We start from the raw sequence: 11,711 nt of genomic DNA on the forward strand, positions 1-11,711 counted from the left end.
ATAAAACAGGCTTGTGTGTACAGGGCACAGTATATGAACAGTCTGGAAACTCACGCCTACATGGCAAACAAACCACAGTGCCAGGGATGGGCAATGTCACTACAGAGCATGAGCACAAGTGGAAAAGTGCACTTTTTACATGTGTCCATTTCCATGTCATCCTTTATTAAGAACCAAAAAAGTGTTTGATTTTTTCCCAAAAATAAAGAATTCTCAACTTCTGTCTATATATTCTCTTACAACATTGGAGTAAGAATAAATGGAGATGGTAATATCAATAGTGCAACAGCTGAATATCTTCTCCATGGCTTGCAAAGTCTCTTGCATGTAAATAAAGGAAACTTTTACCACCAGCAATGATTTTAAAAATTATTAGTAGGGTTGATAATGTTAACAAACTTATAAAGCAATGGTTTGAATTGTGTGCTGGCAAAAAAAATAATAACTTGGATTTCCAAATAAAATGGCTATAAAAATGTATTTTTTTGGAAGGTGGGATAAGGCAAATATATTGTTTTGTGTCTGTTGTTGAAAGTATGCATGACTTTAAGGTATGAAGCATTTTAAGCAGTTTTGAAATGCACCAGTTAAAAAGTAACTGAAGTAGGTAGAAGTGACTGCAGCCTTCAAAAACCTCCTAGTAACATCTGGTAGTGGTGATGCATAACCCAAGCCCTCATGAGAGGAGCCATCTCCTCAAACAGAAAAGGGAGGGTTCGCTCCAGAAGCTCCAAAAGAACTGGTCCATAGCCTGGCTCTGTGACTCTTTTCACGATTGATGCTGCTGGTTCCCAAGCCACCTGAAGTGAAGATCACTCCAGTGGATCCTCAACAGCCGAAGGGAACACGCACTGAAGGACCAGTCAAATCGCCTTTCTTTCCCCATTCCTCCCCGCCCACACCTGGGGAATGGGAGGATTTAGGAACAGTGGTAAAAGAGCTTCCATTAATGCAGATTAGCTACTGTGCCTTCCTTTGCCATAATCAATGTACTGTTTCTTGGGGGAATCTCTGGGAGATGCAGCAGTAAAAACTGTTGATTTCATTAAACCCTGACCCTTGACCACATATCTTTTTAATATTCTGTGATGAAATGGGAAGTACCCCTAAAGAATTTCTAGTGAAACAGAGACAGAATGGTTGCCTTGAGAAAATAATACTCATGCAATTGTGTTAGAGCTGAACGAGCCACTTTTTTCATGGAATACCACTGTACTTGACAAAATTTGCCAAATATGCTTTATAACACTTAAATAGCTGACATATCTACTCCAAATGAATGAAGTGAGTGTCACTTCAAACAAAACAAAAAACAAAAGTATTACCAATGATAAAATTCAAACGTTCAAGCAAAAATTAAAATTTCAGAAATCTTGATTATACCACCATGAGTTTGAGTTTAATAGCTCCCAACACTTTACTTAAAGACTGTTTCTGATGAGATTGGTGATGATATTAAATGAATGTAATTTTAAAATACTGTATAATGAAACATAACATTTGAAAGATTTGCTAACTAATGTTTTCTAATAACTCACTTAACTAATGTTTTCTAATAACAATGCAATTACATTACAAAATCACGCACAGGGGAAAAAACAGTCCCTTTGAAGTACAAGACAGACCAATGGAGTTCAGTGTAACAGGAGTACAACAAGTTCACTGATGGTTTTAGATTTCACATGGCAATTAACCTTTAAAAAAACTACCATTCAAATTTTGACAAATTATCAAAGAATATTCACAATAATCTGAAAAGGCTATTAACATCTCCTTCCTTTCCCAGCTACCTATCTGGGAGAAGAGATTTTTGTCATATGATTCGACCCAAAACATACATACATACATATATTCATTCATTTATTTATTTTTTAAAGATTTATTTGTCAGAGAGAGAGAGCGTACAAGCCAGGGTAAAAACAGGCTCCCCGCTGAGCAAAGAGCCCAATGTGGGACTCGATCCCAGGACCCTGGGATCATGACCTGAGCTGAAGGCAGATGCTTAACCGACTGAGACACCCAGGCACCCCACATTTATTTATTTTTAAACACATAAGTAAATACATAAAATTTTTCTTTGCTTTCATTTCTACTCCAATAAATAACAAGAGATAAAACCCCTATATACAAAATTTCTCTGGGTTTCTCTAAATAAGAGTATAAGAATCCTGAGACCAAAAAGTATGAGAACCACTGGCACCCGCCTAGCATCATAAGGAGTTCGAATTTTATTGTAACATGATTGGTGGTCAGCCCTTAGAGGTTTTTAACAAAGGTTCTTTTAACATAGCAGCCTTTTGGTTTTATTCTTCTAGAAAACAATAATTCTCAGAGCATAATTCTCAACTACTCATTCCAAAAAAATTTTTTTTGCACATTAGGTAGATAGAATAGAGAACACAAGAGAAACAAAGCAATATCTGCCACAAAAATTAACAGCAAAAAACTAATATTCTATTTGTTCTATGACCCTGTTTGGCATCCTATTAGTTTTGCCCCAACCTCACAAAATTCACAGAGCATGAGGTAAAGATTTATCAATCGATACCTTCCTGGAAGACTTTAAATAAGAGAAAAATTTAAATAGATTTTGAGTAGACAACTGTCCTTAGAAGCTTCACATAAATTTTAGCAGTAAGAAAGATGCAGATGTGTCTCCCTGATAATCTTTCTCCTATACCACATTTCCTTAGGAGAATTAGAAGTAGCAGCCTCTGCTGTCCCCCGCAAGGTAAGCATGGCTGCCAACGTGAAGAGAATTTCTCTGTTCACGTTCTCCCTTCATTTAAAGACAGACACATTTGGTTAAAACCTGCCTCTCTCACACTAATTTAATACCCATGTATTATGTATATATAGTACGGTATTTGGTTTTATAGAATACCAAAATCTTTGTAACACATTAAGTAGTAGGAAATAGTTTGTTGGAAATAAAGTTCAGGTTAGGAGTTTGCTGAAGTCCAAAGGAAATACTCATCTACCAGCAGTAATTTTTCATTTAAAAATAGCCTTTACTGGGGCACCTGGCTGGCTCAGTTGGTGGAGCATGCAACTCCTGATGTCAGGGTTGTGAGTTTGAGCCCTTACGTTGGGTGTGGAGATTACTTAAAAATAAAATCTTAAAAAAAAAAAAAAAAAGCCTTTTACTAAAGACCTGGTGTTCAAACACTTTCTTAGCTTCACTCATAAAAGGATTTTAGGGGTCGTGTATGTTGGTAGGACTGTAATCCTCATAACTACTTTATACCCAATAATTATATATTACAGAAAGACAGTAAAATCAAAATACAGGTTGTCCCAAACCTGCGCATCTGATTTTCCTATAACTCAAGCCAGACACCATTATATACTGACATCCCCAACCAACACCCACTTCGTAGAGTATATCACGGCCTCGCGATGATTTTGAGTACTTGTCAGCAGCTGTATGCTAGCAAGAGTTCAGGATCAAATTTGGCAATATTAAGGAGACTTTCACAACACTGACAGAGAAAGTAGATAATAAAGTAACCCAGAATTTCAGGTAAGCATGGGCTAACCCTGGAGGTCCCACAGAAATACTGTTGAGTAGTATTAAATTAACTAGAAAATCCACTAATTCACAAAAGAAAATTCTACAACATTTACTGAAAGGTGGGCTGAAACCATCTCGCGGAGGGGTGGGAGTCTGCTGAGAGAATGACCAGCAGGGACCAGAAGTGACTGCACCGCACACTTACCTACACTGACCGCCCACTCTCCAACAAACTTCTGCCAGCTTCTAGCACTTACTTATCGTATCTCCAAAGGCCCCAGGAAAGGGAGAGACAAGAAACCATGGGAAGGGAGGGGGCGCTCTGGGATGCACCCTTGCCAGAATGGGTGTCCGACACGGGGTGAGCGGGGACGGGGCCTGAGGGACGGGCTACGCAAGAGAAAGCAACAGCTAGCAACAGCTGTTTGGAGCCTTAACTTACATCTTGAGCAGGAAATGCTTCTGGGTAGCTTCCCACCATTTTTAATGGCGACAATGATATTACCTTGGGAAGAGAAGCCTGCTCTAACACTAATTAAAAATTTTGCCATTTTCTCAACTTCCTAGGAATGTAGATCATTCTCCAATAAGCCCCCCAGTAACACATCTAAATGTAGTCTGACTACTACACTTGACTTTTTACTACATTTCTCATGAACAGAGATATGAAAATAGGTGGGACCTTGGTAATCCCTTGTCTGTCCAGAGACCTAAAGTATAATAATGCCTGAAGGCCAAAATTAGTGCCTCACTATAGTGTAGGTATGTTTGCTGGTGCTGGGTAGGCAAGATCACCACTTCCAAAAACACTGGATGAATATAAAATGAGGTGGCAATAAAAAAAAAATCTTTACAAAGAAAAATACTACATATGTCCCTAAACCAAGTGTAGAACTATAGAAACAAGGTGTATTTTCCAACTGGGCTATCAATTAATAAATAGCCTAAACTAAGGGTTATTTTGTGATTTAGCAGCAGAAAGACAGGTCAGTGCTTTCCATTCAGACTTGGCCAATTAGACTGTGTGGGGTTCAAAATAAAATAAATTATAACAGTGGTATTTGCAAAAGAATGAATCTTCGCAATAACAAAACCCAGATATAATGCTAACCTGAGTTTCAAAGGCAAAGCAAATTTATCAGGCAGGTGCATTCAGAACAGTGGTGCTTCAGAAATTCTCCTTCTGATGTGTACGGTTATCACATCTAAAATATTTACACCCTCTAACTGTATATGGGGATCACTCTTGCTCATATACTACTACAGAAAAATTCAGGAGGTAAAAAATAAGGAACTAGACATGCTTACAGGAAAGGAAAGTAGAAACTGAAGAAAAATTTCACAGATTCTGTGTTTAGGTAACAGCTATTGGGTTTATGCATTGCTAAAATTACATACATTTTGGTTTATTGTTTATTCTTCTGTTGCTTGTATGATCTCTAACAAATCATCCTTTTCTTGCACAAGGCATCACTTATTTGCACAGCAACTACAACAGGACAAACCATACAAATAGCTCTTACTCTACCAAAAGAGAAGGGAAGGGAATCTGATGTTTTTGAGATACTCTGGATTTGAAGGACACAAGAGGAGACTCTAGAAACACTATAAGCAAAACTCTAAAATGACTGCTGTAATGATTGCTGTAGGAATGACTGCAGCAGACTGCAGTCTGGGAAGCTGAAGTAAAGGACTGAGATGCTTGGATTTTGTGGATTTTGTACCATGTTCAATTATGTGCTTCTCTCTGTGGCTCTGAGTGGTTTCTAAATCACTATATAAAAGAACTTATTTCAACCTCAGAGGAAAAAAGTTTAAAGGGGACATAAGAGATGGAGAGATATCCTTAACAGCAAGAAAGCACAAAAGGAGAAAACAAATGGTTACATTCCACTTTAAGGGAGTGGTTAAAAAACAAATATAGTAACAGTGTATCACTGATATTTACCAGGGAGCTCAGACATGTATTTTTAAAAGTTCCCAAAGTAAGGCCACTGTCCCCCCTTGGTTAAAAGCTGAAATCCAGAGAGCAGGTTCTAGAACATAATTCACATCATTCAAATGTGAATCAAGGCAGTTGGCTAGGCTTTTCTTTTTCTTTTTTTCTTTTTTTTTTTTAGGCTTTTCTGACAGTTAAGCAACTTGTCCCTACACAACAGCACAATTCAGCACTTTACAGTCTCTGACTTAATCCTCATAACCAGTCTATGTATTATTATATCCACTGTAAATCGTACATGTTCTGGAACTTCTCCCTTGATGGTGGGATATTAAATCATTAATGTTGGACCCACTGATGCCAAGGTCTATGCTACTTTGTAAGAAATTCATTGAAAAAGAACAACAACAAAAAAAACAGAAGGCGGACTGCATTCATTCATTAAAAAAATATTTACTGAACACCTTCTAAGTGCCAGACACATGGGACACATTAATGAACAGGCATAAAATATCTGCCCACACAGAACTTACAGCCTAGCAGGAGACAATTCACCATCAATCAATTAACCAATCAGTCAGGTAGTACTTTAGAAGGTAATAGATGCTACAGAAAAAGAAAATGCAGAGCTCTGCAAGAGGGATACAGAGTTTAACCTGCAGTTACAAATAGAGCAGACCTCCCTGACAAGGTAGGTATTTTAGTGAAGTCTGGAAGGAGGTGAGGAAACTGGCCATGAATACACCTAGGGAGAAAATATTACAGGCAGAGGGAAAACCCAACACAAAGACCTGAAAGTGGGAATGTGCCTAATGTATTTCTGGATCAACAAGGAGATAAAGATGATTGGAATGGAGGGCAGGAGAGGGAGAGAAGTGGGGAAAGGGCAGTTAGTGTAGGCAGATTTGTATTGGGCTTTGTGAATCACCATGAGGAATCGGACTTTTCTTCTAAGTAAGATGGAAAGCCATGGGACAGTTTTAATGTAACCTGACTTCTGTTTTAAAAAGATCACTCCGGTTGTTATGCTGATAACATATTAAAAGGAAGCCAAGGAAGGAGAAAGGAGGGGCCACTGTAATAATCTAGTCAAGAGGTGCTGGAAACTTGGACAAAGGTGTGAGGAGTAGACAGAGGTGGGGAAAGGGGCTGAGCTCCTGGATTTATGTGGATAACAGGATTCTGGGATACATTTGGAAGGTACAGGAGCAGGATTTGCTGATAGCCTTGATGTGTAGAGAAGAGAGTAAGGATGATTCCAAAGGTTTAGCTTGAAAAACCTGAGAAATGGACCTACCACCCACCAAAATGTGCAGGCTACAGGGAGAGCAAGTTTGTAGAGAAAAATAAAAAATTCGGTTTTAATCCTGTTAAAATTGAGGTATCTTTTACATATTCAAGTTCAGAAGTCAAAAAAGTAGTTGACATGTGCTTCAGAAGTTTCAGAGCACCACCCCAGCTGGAAATCTACATTTGGGAGTCTTATGCAGCTACATGGTATTTTATTAAAATTTTATAACTGTTTGTGACAAGAGTCCTACAGGAACTGAGCCCTGAAGCATTCCAAATTAATAGGCTGGTGAGAAAAAAACCAGTGCAAATTTTAAAAAAATGACTGAAAAAGTAAAACCAGTGGTCTAGTAGCATAGGAGGAAAAGCAGCAGCATGTGGTGTCCTAGAAATCAAGTGACATATGTCAAAAAAGGGAATGACCAATTATATCAATGCTGCCAATAGGTAAAGATGAGAAATGACTTGGATTTAGCACTTGGAATATCTTCTTTAGAAAAAGTCCTAGTGACTGTAGCCCACCTCACCCCAGAACACAATTATGGATCGAATTGGAGGTTATCATTAATTTGCATATGAACTGAATGTTTTTCTAAAGAATTATCCAAAAGGAAGGATTTACTCCAATTTAATAGCTGGGATCAAATCAGTTGATCTGTTAAGAAATACCGTTAAGAAAGTGATAAACTATAAATGCTAACAGTAATTTGTTAATATTCAATTCCTATCCCTTAACAAAACAAAACCACCTCTAGGTAAATTGGAAATAAAATATAGATTTTGTCCTAATGAGGAATTATGACAAACCAAAAGCCAATATCGCACTGTTTTTCCTAGTAAAATAAAGAACACAAGTTTGCACATTACCACCATTTACTATATGATAATGTTCCAGAGTCATTTTATAATGTTCTAGAATGTTAACATTAGTGCAGCATGCCATAAAACCAAAATAAAAGGTGTAATTATTAGAAAGAGGTAGAAATAAGTGTCATTATCCGGCAACTGATTATATAACTAGGAAACCCAAGAGAATAAAATGCTCTTAGAGTAAAAGCCAGCTATAAAATAAATATACAAAAATCAAGGACTGTCTTATACTAGCAGTAGCCAATTTGAAGAACCCATCACAAGAGCAACAAAAACATGAAGAAGAAAAGAAAGAAGAAGGAAGAAGAAGAAGGAAGAAGAAAGAAGAAGGAAGAAGGAAGAAGAAGAAGGAAGAAGAAGAAGAAGAAGAAGAAGAAGAAGAACTACTCTAACAAGATATATTAGGATGTAAATGAAACAAAACCTCTTCTAGGAGAGCAAAAGTTCTGGATAACCTTTCATGTTCCTTAAGACAGACAGTGACTACATGTAGATGACAGTCTTTGCCAAAGAACAAGAATGCACATAACTAGTGCAAAACTGCAACAAAATCAGGAAAGGGGAAAGCAGATAGACAAGTAGCAACTTAGTCCACCTAGAAGAGTGAAATGCTACACCTTGAGTGAGGAAGATTGAGTGAGGAAGATTGAGAAATACTCCAGTTTACTCACAAACTGGATAAAGGATGGCAGGCTAAAATAAGGTAAGTAAAGGCTGTTTACGAAGCCCTACGTCCCAGGATGCCCTTCCAACTTGCTGCAAAGGTCTGGCCTACAGCCCCAAAGCTCAGCAAGACTGGAGACTGATTCATAAGAGAGTAGATAAAACAGTTAAGTCTCTGGGCTGTGAGAGCACAGGAACCTTCCCCAAAGTGACTCTGTATTATACAAAGAGGATGCCGAGACTCCTGCCAGATGCCTCTGTGAACACTGGCAGCTAGATCTTTTCCACAGCTCAGGATGCTTGAAGACCACACTCTCTGACCAGCCCAAGAGGACAGACTCTACAAAAGGCCCTAGTGAACAACTCAGAAGAAACTGTAAACAGCCAAAAGGCTGCCACTGGGGAGGGGAAACTCAGGGGAATGGGAGTGGTAGGGGAAAGAGGGGCAAGGGACCATTTATTTTACAATAAACCTTTTAGTCCTTTTCGACGTAAACTATGTGCATGTATTAAAGATAGTAAGATAATCTTTACCTGAAAGGACAGATGAATGTAATTCTGATTTTCTAAGGAATATCATGACTTGCTCTACCAGGTATTTCTACATATCCTAAATCTACAATTTAAAACACTTGGCATTAAGTTTAGAGATCAACACACAGATGAGTAAGACCTAAAACAGAAGCAAACCCACAGCTAGTCAAGATCTTAACATGTAATAAAGGAAGACCACAACCAATGAGGAAAGGATGGACTATTTAACAAATGGTATTGGTAGAACTGACTAGCTGGTGAGGAGATGGTATAAGACAATTCATATCCATAAATTAATACAGAATTTAATGTAAAAATCTAATATATTTCCAAAACTTGTTACATTTACCTCTACACTTTTCAAACAAATGTTTATAAGGAAAAATCATAAAGGACAAGATAGAGCTTGACTGCATAAAACTATTTTGCTCTTTGGAAAACACCGTAAGTTAAAAGACAAATAATGAGCTGTGGGGGGAAAAAATCACTGCAAATATGATAAAGGCATAATACTCTTTATATGAAAGAGGTATTTAAAATCATTTTTTAAAAATCATCAATTAAGAGAAAAGGGGGCAAAGTACCTGAACAAACACCTTTCATAAGGTAAAACAAGAAGCAAATCACTAATTTCACTAGTTACCAAAGAATATAACTTTTAACAAGATTACATTTTTATAGAAAATTAGGAAAGATTAAACACGAATGCTGACAGAGTGGGGAAACCATTAGGTGCATAAGGGAATCAATGTGTCTTGGCATATGCAGTTTGGCAATGGGCCTCAAGAGTCATAAAGAGTTCACCTCTGCCCCAGGGATTCTGCTATAAATCTAGCCCAAGCAAGTCTAAGATACCAAGACTTTTAGGCATAGGTATTTATCCCAGCTCTGCCTGTGAGTCTGCTCTTACTTTGTGAGCCTACTACCTCCTTTGCCAGATTCTGTTGAAGGCCTTCATCTATTTGGTTCATTCCATCTCTCCAAAACTCTATGTTGCAGGCACCCTTATTACTCTGATTCCACGGATAAAGAAATGCAATCAAAGAATTGGGTAATTAATAAAGGCCACTTAGATCTGAAGTGGCCAAGGTAGGATTTGCAACCAGCATTTAATACTAATTTTTCAACCACTAAAAAATGGAAATATGTCAGACAACAGAAAACTACTTAAATAAACTTTGACATACCCATCATTAAAAATCTTACGTTCGAAGATTTGAAGGCATGGAAAATGTGTACGGTAAATTAGGTAAAAGGGCAGTATATGAAACTGCAGATGAAATTAAAATTGCCAATTTTAAAATATTCAGACAAAATAACAAGGGACAAGTGGAAGCATACCATCTCATGAACAGTTGTTTATTTATTTATTTATTTATTTTAAAGATTTTATTTATTTGACAGAGAGAGACACAGCAAGAGAGGGAACACAAGCAGGGAGAGTGGGAGAGGGAGAAGCAGGCTTCCCGCCAAGCAGGGAGACCTATGCGGGGCTCGATCCCAGGACCCTGGGACCATGACCCGAGCCGAAGGCAGACGCCTAACCATCTGAGCCACCTAGGCGCCCCCAGTTGTTTATTTCTGATGATGTGACTGTGATTTTAATTTTAATTTTGGGGGGGGGTAATTCCCTAAATGTCCACAACAGGGACAATTTTTTATTTTAAAATGTTTAGAAGCCATAGAAACAACAGATCCGCTCAAATGTAGGGGCTTTGAAGACCTCTATTTTGAAACGTGATGAGAAAGGGAAAGATTAGGTGAGAGGTTACTGTATCAGCGGCAGAGCATTACTGTTGAACTACAAGGTACGTGAAATGAAAGGGATTTCCATCATTATTTTCTCAGAGTAAAATGGGAAAAAAATCATCCTTTCAGAATTTGCTTGATAGTCCAGTTAATGGATATTTAATTAGCACATAAGACAGGAGATAGTTGCAAGAGAAAACCGCTTCAACTCCCAATGCATGCTCAGAATCACTGGCCTACTAAAAACATTTTGGAATTGATGAATTCAATCTGATTTACATAGTAATGTTTGAAAGGTTTCAAAGAGCAAAAAGCCTAAGACATGTAAATGACGTATTTCTCTACTACTTTGTTCAGTTTGCAAGGCAAACTGGAATTAGATGGCTATAGAATACCTGTTTTGAGCATAACAGAGTGAAAATTTTCAAAAATTATCTTTGAATGTGTGTATGTTGGGGAAGGGAAGGAGTGGGCGAATCTGTAGACAAACTATGTCTTTCCTTTGTTAAAGTATAATACTACAAGTGGTTTGACTTTTTGTAAAGAATCAAGGTTAAGCACTTTCTAGGAACAAAAGTTAAAGGCTGATAATGATTTTTTCTTTTGGGGGGGGGGCACAAATTACCAGAAGATTTTTGCATGGTTGTAGGATTATATTTCACTTTTAAAATTTCTGAAATATAAGAGGTATTAGGACCTTGGAGAAATGATATATACAATTCTTAGACTTCTGTGTCCCCAAAGGAAAACTACTTAAAAAAACATCGTTTCCACCACATTTTGGAACTTTATTAAACAAGTTCTCAGTGCAAAGACTGGGAAGAATGAATATTTCTCATAGCTGCGAGCAGTAGCACCCCATACAACATTAATAATTATGTAATTACTTCGAAAACCTGGAACTGTATGAGCTCACCCTTACCTGAGCTGAGGCCAAGAACTGAAAAGGGTGATTCAAATTATTCGGAAAAGGAAGAGTCCTATTCTGAAACCCAAAGGTAGGAGGACCCGCCCACTTCCCCTGGAGGACTCGTTGCTATAGGAACCCGCAGTAACCCTTCAGAGCCAGCACAGTCTGGGGGAGGGAGATTCTCCCAGTGGTTGGGGGATGGTTAAAAGAAGGGAAGGCGGAGAGGGTAAAGAAAGGGGGGG

Source organism: Neomonachus schauinslandi, chromosome 10 (assembly GCF_002201575.2).
Source record: "Neomonachus schauinslandi chromosome 10, ASM220157v2, whole genome shotgun sequence".
Taxonomy (NCBI): domain Eukaryota; kingdom Metazoa; phylum Chordata; class Mammalia; order Carnivora; family Phocidae; genus Neomonachus; species Neomonachus schauinslandi.